The sequence below is a fragment of the Pseudophryne corroboree genome, unplaced genomic scaffold, assembly GCF_028390025.1.
Source record: "Pseudophryne corroboree isolate aPseCor3 unplaced genomic scaffold, aPseCor3.hap2 scaffold_775, whole genome shotgun sequence".
NCBI lineage: Eukaryota > Metazoa > Chordata > Amphibia > Anura > Myobatrachidae > Pseudophryne > Pseudophryne corroboree.
This window is the reverse complement of record NW_026970354.1, coordinates 184,461-197,128: the sequence shown is the minus strand read 5'-3', so window position 1 is coordinate 197,128 and position 12,668 is coordinate 184,461. Positions and strand designations below refer to the sequence as shown.

Genomic DNA, 12,668 nt, shown 5'->3' with positions numbered 1-12,668 from the left:
ATTGATATTTTGGCTCTTTTATTTTTACTTAAAGTACAATAACTTTTACCATTTTAATTTGTTTTAATAGTATATTGACAGTATTGTTTTCTTTCAAAAATCCACTTAATTTTCTTTACCCTATTATTAAAATGGTAATTGACAAAAACAAACTACATTGTCACCAGAAGAGCAATACAAAATGTACAAGTGATATATTAAAATCATCTTTCCAGCTTGAATTTCAATGATGCATTGGGGCAACGATTTTGTAAGAAACATCTTCACCCTTAAATAAAGATTTTCTTAATTCCTTACCTGTGTGCTAATTAGATATCACCTTGTTTTCACATTAAACAGACTTCCACATGAGAAAGCAGCAAGGATGCAGTGGCGTTAATGTTTCCTGGTGTCAACCTGTATTATTTCAGTAGACATTGAAATGAGGATGCATCTTGCTGCCTTTCCAATGAGGCAAGTTTAATTTAGTAATAGGTGAAAAACCATCCTTACAAAGGTGTTAATCAGAGACTTGGCTTTGTGGACACTTTTCAGAGAACAAATTTGTTAGCATAAAAATAAAGCCAGAAAATAAAGAGCTGTTTAATCACTCTATTGGATTTTTCTGGCAGCATATTTTTTTTTCTGCAACCCACTGCTAAATTGTGCTTCCTAGCTGTTTTTATAAAATCACTGAATCAAATCTAACTCTGATTACATCAGAGAAGGCCAGGTACCCTACACCATAACAGGGGGTTTGAAATTTTGACTTGTCTACTTAAAGATCACCAAAATCTGATAACAAGGTCAATTAGGTCCCTCGGTGGGATTGAACCACCAACCTTTTGGTTAATAGCCGTACATACTAACTGATTGCGCCACAGAGACACTTTGCAAAAGTCCATACTGACAAAGGCTAATAAGCATTCATCTAAAACGTTTCCTAGAAAAACTTTAAAAAGTCAATAATCTGGAGAGTTTTTGTAAGATGTTTCTTCCATCAACCAACGAAGAAACACATTGGTACTTTCCCATGATGAGTGAGTGCTTCAGGATCTCTTGAACTTACATGTGCAGCAGAGTACTGCAATGGAAGCATGCTGGGCCCATAACCCAGAGGTAGGCAGATTGAAACTATCCTCTGCTATATGCATTTTTTTTTTGTTAATTAAAGTAATCCAAAACTGGGATTGATATTTTGTCTCTTTTATTTTTACTTAAAGTACAATAACTTTTACAATTTTAATTTGTTTTAATAGTATATTGACAGTATTGTTTTCTTTCAAAAATCCACTTCATTTTCTTTACCCTATTATTAAAATGGTAATTGACAAAAACAAACTACATTGTCACCAGAAGAGCAATACAAAATGTACAAGTGATATATTAAAATCATCTTTCCAGCTTGAATTTCAATGATGCATTGGGTCAACAATTTTGTGAGAAACATCTTCACCCTTAAATAAAGATTTTCTTAATTCCTTACCTGTGTGCTAATTATATATCACCTTGTTTTCACATTAAACAGACTTCCACATGAGAAAGCAGCAAGGATGCAGTGGCGTTAATGTTTCCTGGTGTCAACTTGTATTATTTCAGTAGACATTGAAATGAGGATGCATCTTGCTGCCTTTCCAATGAAGCAAGTTTAATTTAGTAGTAGGTGAAAAACCATCCTTACAAAGGTGTTAATCAGAGACTTGGCTTTGTGGACACTTTTCAGAGAACAAATTTGTTAGCATAAAAATAAAGCCAGAAAATAAAGAGCTGTTTAATCACTCAATTGGATTTTTCTGCCAGCATATTTTTTTTCTCTGCAACCCACTGCTAAATTGTGCTTCCTAGCTGTTTTTATAAAATCACTGAATCAAATCTAACTCTGATTACATCAGAGAAGGCCAGGTACCCTACACCATAACAGGGGGTTTGAAATTTTGACTTGTCTACTTAAAGATCACCAAAATCTGATAACAAGGTCAATTAGGTCCCTGGGTGGGATTGAACCACCAACCTTTTGGTTAATAGCTGTACATACTAACTGATTGCGCCACAGAGACACTTTGCAAAAAGTACATACTGACAAATGCTAATAAGCATTCATCTAAAACGTTTCCTAGAAAAACTTAAAAAAGTCAATAATCTGGAGAGTTTTTGTAAGATGTTTCTTCTATCAACCAACGAAGGAACACATTGGTACTTTCCCATGATGAGTGAGTGCTTCAGGATCTCTTGCACTTACATGTGCAGCAGAGTACAGCAATGGAAGCATGCTGGGCCCATAACCCAGAGGTAGGCAGATTAAAACTATCCTCTGCTATATGCATTTTTTTGTTTGTTAATTAAAGTAATCCAAAACTGGGATTGATATTTTGGCTCTTTTATTTTTACTTAAAGTACAATAACTTTTACCATTTTAATTTGTTTTAATAGTATATTGACAGTATTGTTTTCTTTCAAAAATCCACTTAATTTTCTTTACCCTATTATTAAAATGGTAATTGACAAAAACAAACTACATTGTCACCAGAAGAGCAATACAAAATGTACAAGTGATATATTAAAATCATCTTTCCAGCTTGAATTTCAATGATGCATTGGGGCAACGATTTTGTGAGAAACATCTTCACCCTTAAATAAAGATTTTCTTAATTCCTTACCTGTGTGCTAATTAGATATCACCTTGTTTTCACATTAAACAGACTTCCACATGAGAAAGCAGCAAGGATGCAGTGGCGTTAATGTTTCCTGGTGTCAACCTGTATTATTTCAGTAGACATTGAAATGAGGATGCATCTTGCTGCCTTTCCAATGAAGCAAGTTTAATTTAGTAATAGGTGAAAAACCATCCTTACAAAGGTGTTAATCAGAGACTTGGCTTTGTGGACACTTTTCAGAGAACAAATTTGTTAGCATAAAAATAAAGCCAGAAAATGAAGAGCTGTTTAATCACTCGATTGGATTTCTCTGCCAGCATATTTTTTTTCTCTGCAACCCACTGCTAAATTGTGCTTCCTAGCTGTTTTTTATAAAATCACTGAATCAAATCTAACTCTGATTACATCAGAGAAGGCCATGTACCCTACACCATAAGAGGAGGTTTGAAATTTTGACTTGTCTACTTAAATATCACCAAAATCTGATCACAAGGTTAATTACGTCCCTGGGTGGGATTGAACCACCAACCTTTTGGTTAATAGCCAAACACACTAACCGATTGCGCCACAGAGACACTTTGCAAAAGTCCATACTGACAAAGGCTAATAAGCATTCATCTAAAACGTTTCCTAGAAAAACTTTAAAAAGTCAATAATCTGGAGAGTTTTTGTAAGATGTTTCTTCCATCAACCAACGAAGAAACACATTGGTACTTTCCCATGATGAGTGAGTGCTTCAGGATCTCTTGCACTTACATGTGCAGCAGAGTACTGCAATGGAAGCATGCTGGGCCCATAACCCAGAGGTAGGCAGATTGAAACTATCCTCTGCTATATGCATTTTTTTTGTTAATTAAAGTAATCCAAAACTGGGATTGATATTTTGTCTCTTTTATTTTTACTTAAAGTACAATAACTTTTACCATTTTAATTTATTTTAATAGTATATTGACAGTATTGTTTTCTTTCAAAAATCCACTTCATTTTCTTTACCCTATTATTAAAATGGTAATTGACAAAAACAAACTACATTGTCACCAGAAGAGCAATACAAAATGTACAAGTGATATATTAAAATCATCTTTCCAGCTTGAATTTCAATGATGCATTGGGTCAACAATTTTGTGAGAAACATCTTCACCCTTAAATAAAGATTTTCTTAATTCCTTACCTGTGTGCTAATTAGATATCACCTTGTTTTCACATTAAACAGACTTCCACATGAGAAAGCAGCAAGGATGCAGTGGCGTTAATGTTTCCTGGTGTCAACCTGTATTATTTCAGTAGACATTGAAATGAGGATACATCTTGCTGCCTTTCCAATGAAGCAAGTTTAATTTAGTAATAGGTGAAAAACCATCCCTACAAAGGTGTTAATCAGAGACTTGGCTTTGTGGACACTTTTCAGAGAACAAATTTGTTAGCATAAAAATAAAGCCAGAAAATGAAGAGCTGTTTAATCACGCAATTTGATTTTTTTGCCAGCATATTTCTTTTTCTCTGCAACCCACTGCTAAATTGTGCTTCCTAGATGTTTTTATAAAATCACTGAATCAAATCTAACTCTGATTACATCAGAGAAGGCCAGGTACCCTACACCATAACAGGGGGTATGAAATTTGACTTGTCTACTTAAAGATCACCAAAATCTGATAACAAGGTCAATTACGTCCCTGGGTGGGATTGAACCACCAACCTTTTGGTTAATAGCCGTACACACTAACTGATTGCGCCACAGAGACACTTTGCAAAAGTACATACTGACAAATGCTAATAAGCATTCATCTAAAACGTTTCCTAGAAAAACTTTAAAAAATCAATAATCTGGAGAGTTTTTGTAAGATGTTTCTTCTATCAACCAACGAAGAAACACATTGGTACTTTCCCATGATGAGTGAGTGCTTCAGGATCTCTTGCACTTACATGTGCAGCAGAGTACAGCAATGGAAGCATGCTGGGCCCATAACCCAGAGGTAGGCAGATTGAAACTATCCTCTGCTATATGCATTTTTTTGTTTGTTAATTAAAGTAATCCAAAACTGGGATTGATATTTTGGCTCTTTTATTTTTACTTAAAGTACAATAACTTTTACCATTTTAATTTGTTTTAATAGTATATTGACAGTATTGTTTTCTTTCAAAAATCCATGGAAAACGGCCTTCAGTACTCAGTCGGGTTACTACGAATACCTGGTGATGCCGTTCGGCCTGTCCAATGCTCCGGCAGTTTTTCAAGACCTCATTAACGATGTGCTCCGTGACTTCCTAGGGAAATTCGTGGTCGTTTACTTAGACGACATCCTGATTTTTTCTAAATCAATGGAACAACATGTTACCCAGGTGCGTCTGGTTCTTCAAAAGTTATGTGAGAATAATTTATATGCCAAGCTGGAGAAGTGTGAGTTTCATGTCACGGAAGTATCTTTTTTAGGGTACATAATTTCCCCTCAGGGATTTTCCATGGAACCAAAGAAACTCCAGGCCATCCTTAGTTGGGCGCAACCCACCAATTTAAAAGCAATTAAGCGTTTTTTAGGGTTTGCGAATTATTATAGGAGGTTCATTCATTCTTTTTCTGACCTGGTTGCTCCCATTGTAGCTCTGACAAAGAAAGGAGCGGATCCCACCAACTGGTCGCGTGAAGCTGAGTTGTCCTTCCGGGCCTTGAAACAAGCCTTTGTCTCGGCTCCAGTCCTCAGACATCCTAATCCGGAATTGCCCTTTGTGGTGGAGGTTGATGCCTCGGAGGTTGGAGTGGGGGCTATCCTTTCTCAAAAGGATCCGGAGTCTCTGGAGTTACATCCTTGTGCCTTTATGTCCAGGAAATTCTCCTCCGCTGAATACAACTATGACGTTGGTAATCGGGAGTTACTGGCGGTAAAATGGGCTTTCGAGGAGTGGAGGCATTGGCAGGAGGGAGCAAAACATACTATTTCGGTATTGACTGACCATAAGAACCTGCAATACATTGAATCGGCTAAGCGGCTTAATGCCCGGCAGGCACGTTGGGCATTATTTTTTACGCGTTTCAAATTTATAATCACTTTCAGGCCTGGTTCCAAGAATACTAAGGCTGATGCCCTGTCACATAGCTTTCTTCCGGTTCACAATAACAATCCTGTTACCCCCATACTTCCATCTTCGGTCATCTGGGCGGGCCTCACACAAGATTTATTTACCCAGTTAAAACAGCTTCAACACCAAGCTCCTAGAATTACTCCTGCTGGTCGTCTTTACGTCCCTGAGTTTTTGAGAGTTACTGTTTTAACGGAATTCCATGATAACAAAGTTTCAGGGCATCCAGGAGTCTCTAAGACATTGGAGTTAGTCTCTCGCTCAGTATGGTGGCCTGGTCTTTCTAAAGACGTCAAGGAATTTGTTTATTCATGTCAGGTTTGTGCACAGCATAAGGTTCCCCGTTCCTTGCCCATCGGGCAACTTATGCCATTAAATGTTCCTCTCAGGCCGTGGTCTCATATTTCCATGGATTTTGTGGTTGACCTTCCCCTTTCAGCCGGATTCCGAGTCATATGGGTGGTAGTGGACCGTTTTAGTAAAATGGCTCATTGTATTGCTCTTCCCCGATTGCCTTCTGCCCAAGGGTTGGCAGTTTTGTTTCTCCGCCATGTATTCAGGCTTCATGGGTTGCCTACTGATATTGTTTCTGATCGGGGTCCACAATTCATCGCACAATTCTGGAAATGTTTTTGTGCCTCATTGAAGATGAAATTGTCGTTAACATCCGGTTACCACCCACAATCCAACGGGCAAACCGAACGAGTTAACCAATCATTGAAACAATATTTGCGCTTGTATTCAGCCAAACTCCAGAATGATTGGTCCGAGTTTCTTCCGTTGGCTGAATTTGCTTACAATAATTCTTGTCATTCCTCCACTAAAGAGTCTCCATTCTTTTCAGTTTTTGGTTTTCACCCCAGAGCTAATTCTTTTTTTCATCATTCCTCAGTCTCCTCGCTTACCTTAACCTCCCATCTCAGAGCCATTTGGAAAAAGGTGCACCTTGCTCTCAGAAAAGCGGCCTTTCGAGAGAAGAAATTTTCTGACAGGCTCCGACGTCCTTGCACTTTTAAGGTGGGAGATAGGGTGTGGTTGTCGACTCGCAACATCAGGCTTCGACAATCCTCAGCTAGACTGGGACCCAAATTTATTGGGCCATTTCTTATTATTAAAAGAGTCAACCCAGTTGCCTTTCGGTTACGTTTACCAAGATCTCTCAGGATTGGAAATACGTTTCATTGTTCCCTGTTGAAACAATATGTTTCTTCCAGTAGATTTCCTCGGAAGATCTCTCAGGGTAGATCTCCAGTGGATGTACAGGGACAACAGGAGTTCTTGGTAGAGAAGGTTCTCGATTCCAAATTGTCCCGGGATCGGCTGTATTTTCTGGTTCACTGGAAAGGCTATGGTCCGGAGGAAAGGTCTTGGGTCCTGGATAAGGATCTTCATGCCCCGAGGCTCAAGAGGGCATTTTTTCGGGAATTTCCTCAGAAACCTGGCTTTAGGGGTTCCTTGACCCCTCCTCAAGGGGGGGGTACTGTTAAGCGCCGGGGTCCGCTTGATGGTCTGCGCGGCCCGGCGCCTAGCAACTAGAGATGCCGTGCACGTACAGCCGCCGGCTCCCTAGCAACGCTAGACGCCGGGCGCGCTGAGCCGCACGGACCCTAGCAATGGGGACGCCACTGGCGGACCGCGTTCCCCGTTGCTAGGCTTTAGGAAATTAAGATATTCACCTGCTCTCTGGCCGTGCAGCAAGGCAGCTGCACGGCATTTATTCTAATCAGCCATTAGCAGCTGATTGGAGGACTCCTTGTTAAATACACTCCCAGGGCTTCTCACAGATGCCGGTAATAGCTTCCTGCATGCTGCCTTTGTTTGCTGAGAGTCTGTTTCCAGTCCTGCTGTATCCGGTCATTCCAGTCCGCAGAAGTCCGGTATTCGGGAGTTGTCATCTCATCCCAAGAGGTCGTTTGGTTCCCTGGAGTCCTGACTGATCACCGTTTTATATCCAGTGGTGTTCGTGAGTTGCGGCTCTGCCGTGTGTTGCGGCTCAGCTGCTTTACCTTTTATATTTTGTGTTTGGAGCATTTGCGGAGGGTTCCGCTTCCACAAGTCCTCTCTGGTACTCGGCGGTGCCGGGTAGGAGAATTGGACAAGTGGATATTTTGGTTGTCCTTTTTCCTGGCGGTTTCTCCGCACATATTATAGTTTTGAGTTTGCTTATCCCCTGGCCTGGTTGTTTAGTTAGAGGGCCCCTTGTTATCACCCTGTCTCGGGTTTCCCTTTGTCTCTCATTAAGACCGGGGGGCATCGAAGTTGGGCAGACATAATCCGCCCTTCAAACGCGGCTGCCAAGGGCTCAAGAAACCATAGTCTCGCAGGGGATTTCTGACAACACGGGTGAGACAACAGAGTTAGGGCGCCAGGGGCTATTTTCCTGTCCTGCTCCCTTCCCCAGCATTCCGTTCCAGTGCTCCGGTCCTTGCCATAAGATCTTCTCTGACCAGAGTGCTGGAATCATAACACATACTGGACACAGAAGAGGTTTTCTTCCAGTGGAAAGGCTATGGAGATCCAGAGTCTGGTCAAACAAATTCTGAAACCAGCAAGAGTGTTAATCCATCAATGCATTCAGTTGCTGGGGAAGATGGTTGTGGCCTACAAGGCCATTCAGTTTGGCAGGTTCCATGCCAGAGTGTTCCAGTGGGACCTGTTGGACAATTGGTCCGGATCCCACCTACACATGCACCGGAGGATAATCCTGTCTTCCAAGACCAGAATCTCACTCCATTGGTGGCTGCACAGTTCTCACCTCCTAGAGGGGCGATGGTTCGGGATCCAGGACTGGATCCTAGGGACCACAGATGCAACCCTCCGAGGCTGGGGAGCAGTCACACAGGGGGAAAACGTCCAAGGAAGATGGTCAAGTCAGGAAAGTTGTCTCCACATAAATGTTCTGGAGTTAAGGGCCATTTAATAACTGCAGACACAGTACACACTGGGACGGGTGCCCAGCATCCTCAACAGACTAAGAGAAAAGGATTTAACGGTAGGTATTAAATCCTAGTTTCTCTAACGTCCTAGAGGATGCTGGGGACTCCGTAAGGACCATGGGGATAGACGGGATCCACAGAGTTCATGATCTTCACTGAGGTAGCGTACAGCACTGCAGCTGTGCGCCATTGCTCCCATACACCTCACATACTCCGGTCACTGTAAGGGTGCAGGGCGCAGGGGGGGCGCCCTGGGCAGCAATATAAACCTCTTTTTGGCAAAAATATAACATATATACAGCTGGGCACTGTATATATGTATGAGCCCCCACCAATTTTACAGTTTAAGCGGGACAGAAGCCCGCCGCCGAGGGGGCGGGGCTTCTCCCTCAGCACTCACCAGCGACATTTTTTCTCCACAGCACCGCTGAGAGGAAGCTCCCCGGACTCTCCCCTGCTTATACCACGGTAGAGAAGAGGGTTGAAAAGAGAGGGGGGGCACATAATTCGGCGCAAATTACATACAGCAGCGCTACTGGACAAACATTAAGTTACTGTGTTATTCCTTGGTTATATAGCGCTGGGGAGTGTGCTGGCATACTCTCTCTCTGTCTCTCCAAAGGGCCTTGTGGGGAAACTGTCTTCAGAAAAAGTATTCCCTGTGTGTGTGGTGTGTCGGTACACGTGTGTCGACATGTCTGAGGAAGAAGGCTATATTAGAGAGGAGCGGGAGCAAATGAATGTGGTGTCTCCGCTGACACCTGATTGGATGGATATGTGGAATGTTTTAAATGCTAGTGTAAACTCATTGTACAAAAGATTAGACAAGGCTGAAGCTTTGGGACAGTCAGGGACTCAACCCATGCCTGATCCTATGTTGCAGGGACTGTCAGGGTCTCATAAGCGCCCACTATCCCAGATTGTTGACACAGATACCGACACGGATTCTGACTCCAGTGTCGATTACGATGATGCAAAGTTACAGCCAAAATTGGCAAAATCCATTCGATATATGATTATGGCAATAAAAGATGTTTTGCACATCACAGAGGAACCCCCTGTCCCTGACAAGAGGGTACATATGTACAAGGGAAAGAAGCCTGAGGTAACCTTTGAGGGGGTCACACGAGCTGAACGAGTTATGTGAAAAAGCTTGGGAATCTCCAGATAAAAGACTGCAGATTTCCAAAAGGATTCTTATGGCGTATCCTATTCCATCAACGGATAGGTTACGATGGAAATCCTCCCGTAGGATGGACAAAGCATTAACACGCACAGCTACAGTTGGAAAATCAAATTTTTTACCTTATGTTCCCTCACAGCATAAGAAAGCTCCGCATTATCAAATGCAGTCCTTTCGGTCACAAAGAAACAAGAAAGTGCGAGGTGCGTCCTTTCTTGCCAGAGGTAGGGGCAGAGGAATAAAGCTGCACAACACAGCTAGTTCCCAGGAACAGAAGTCCTCCCCGGCCTCTACAAAATCTACCTCATGACGCTGGGGCTCCACTGGCAGAGTCCGGCCCATGTGATGTCATGCAGCTGCTCTGACCACGCCTCCTGTTTCTCCGTTGCCGACCCAATTTTGAAACCGTGCCCCCGCACCGCTCCATCTCCGACTTGGAAATGGAGTGTTGTTGACCCCCCCCCCCTTCACCGATTCACAGGCAGAGGTGATCGCATTATCTGCGGGGTGCCGCAGAAAATGTAGGCGTATGCTCTTCGCAGTTTTTGCAGTTGGATTGCGATCCAACCTGAATCATGCCCCATTACCTATCACAATGCACTGCGGGTAGTACAAAATGGGGTTAATATAGGAGAAAAAACCCCAGAGCTGTGCTCCTTAACTGTCCCTGGTGGCTAGTGGAGCGGCTGCCCAGTAATCAGTGTCCACGCCAGTGCGCACATGGCCCGCCCCCATCAGCGGCCTCGTGATCCCGGAGGGCGGTGTGTGTGTGTGACTGACCTTAGGAAGAAACCGGAGCCTCCGCTGCAGTGACCCAGCAACCGGGGCACGGGAGTATACTGCGCCACTGGGAGTGATGGAGCTGCAGTAAAGAGGTCTATTAGACCTAGCCTGCTGCAGCCCTTGTAGATTCTTATAAAAAAAAGTTCTTCTTTTCTTGCCAAAATTAATAGCTAAGAATAGGCTGCCTGAGGCAGCCCCCTGTTAAGTGGCCTGCTACTGAAGGCACCAACTACAAACTGAGCTCCCTGTTCATGGAAGCGAGGTTATAGAGGAGGGGGCGCTGAGCATCTTGGGAACAGTCAAAAGCTTTGAGCCTGTTGGTGCCTCAGATCAAGATCCTACTCTGGTGTACATATACAATGTGAATCCTTGTGGAGTCCAGTGTACCCCACAGAAGAAATGAATGCGTCACACCCATTGGCAGCAACATTAGAATAGCTGCTGATGGGCACAATTGAGAAAGGAAGGGGGGAAACATTTGAATCCAGCACATATATGTAATTTGAATATGTAATTTGTACCTTCCTACTTTAAAATGTAATGGATGAACCTCACCCTGTGAGAACTATCTTCATGATCAAGAGATCTCATATGCAAGATAAGTATGTGTTGGGATAGGGCTGTGGAGGGCGGCTGCACGGGCACACCCCTGTCAAGTTAAGGAGATTCAACTGAGGAAGCACAAGGGAACTCTCATCTGGGAACAACAACTGCAAGGAGAACACATTTTCAGACGAATGTGGGAGGGCAGAAGGCTGCCTAATACTGAAGCACCCCCAAACAACAAACCAAATGCAACAACTACTGCAAGCATTCCTGGGGGAAGGCCTGCAGCAGATGGATTTGCATATAGTGATGTCATCCAAGCAGTGGGCATAGTTGGCTGCAACCCTCGTCTGCATATGAAAAGAGAAAAGGGTCACGCAGGGCATGGCGGCCTTTGTGGGGTTGCGCTTGGATGACCCCTAAATCGCTTTATACACCCCCACCCCCCATCAGTGTGGGCTCATGTTGGCCATGCCCCAGCCCCTGAAGCATTCAAGCTGATTTCTTGCAGCAGCTGGACCCAGAAACAGCTCCAGAGTTGCTTTACAAGACAAGTAAAAGGGTGTGAGCCCTGCAGCACCACCTGTAGTTTGCATACACACATATATAGGACAGCATCTCTTATATGCCCCAGGGTCAATAAAATAGTATCCTTATCTAGGGTATCCATCCCCTCAGATAAGGTATCCGTCCATGCCGCTACAGCACTACACACCCAGGCCGACGCAATTGCCGGTCTGAGTAAGGTACCTGAATGTGTATAAATGGACTTCAGGGTAATCTCCTGTTTGCGGTCAGCAGACTCTTTGAGGGTAGCCGTATACTGGGACGGGAGGGCTACCTTCTTGGATAAGCGTGTTAATGCTTTGTCCACCCTAGGGGAGGATTCCCATCGTAACCTATCCATTGATGGGAAAAGATACGCCATAAGAATCCTTTTGGAAATCTGCAGTATTTTATCTGGAGATTCCCAAGCTTTTTCACATATCTCGTTCAGCTCGTGTGACCCCCTCAAAGGTTTCCTCAGGCTTTTTCACCTTGTACATATGGGGGACAGGGGGTTCCTCTCTGATGTGCAAAACATCTTTTATTGCCATAATCATATATCGAATGGATTTTGCCAATTTTGGCTGTAACTTTGCATCATCGTAATCGACACTGGAGTCAGAATCCGTGTCTGTATCTGTGTCAACAATCTGGGATAGTGGGCGCTTATGAGACCCTGACAGTCCCTGCAACATAGGATCAGGCATGGGTTGAGACCCTGACTGTCCCAAAGCTTCAGCCTTGTCTAATCTTTTGTGCAATGAGTTTACACTAGCATTTAAAACATTCCACATATCCATCCAATCAGCTGTCGGCGGAGACACCACATTCATTTGCTCCTGCTCCTCTCTAATATAGCCTTCTTCCTCAGACATGTCGACACACGTGTACGGACACACCACACACACAGGGAATGCTTTTTCTGAAGACAGTTTCCCCACAAGGCCCTTTGGAGAGACAGAGAGA

General features: G+C 43.3%; 1 non-coding gene across 1 annotated transcript; it reads right to left on the bottom strand.

The window, feature by feature from the left end:
* Window positions 1-3,134: 3,134 nt before the first annotated feature.
* TRNAN-AUU (transfer RNA asparagine (anticodon AUU)) lies at window positions 3,135-3,208 on the bottom strand. The gene has a single exon. It is a non-coding gene; the product is annotated as a tRNA-Asn (tRNA).
* Between the last annotated feature and the right edge of the window lie 9,460 nt (window positions 3,209-12,668).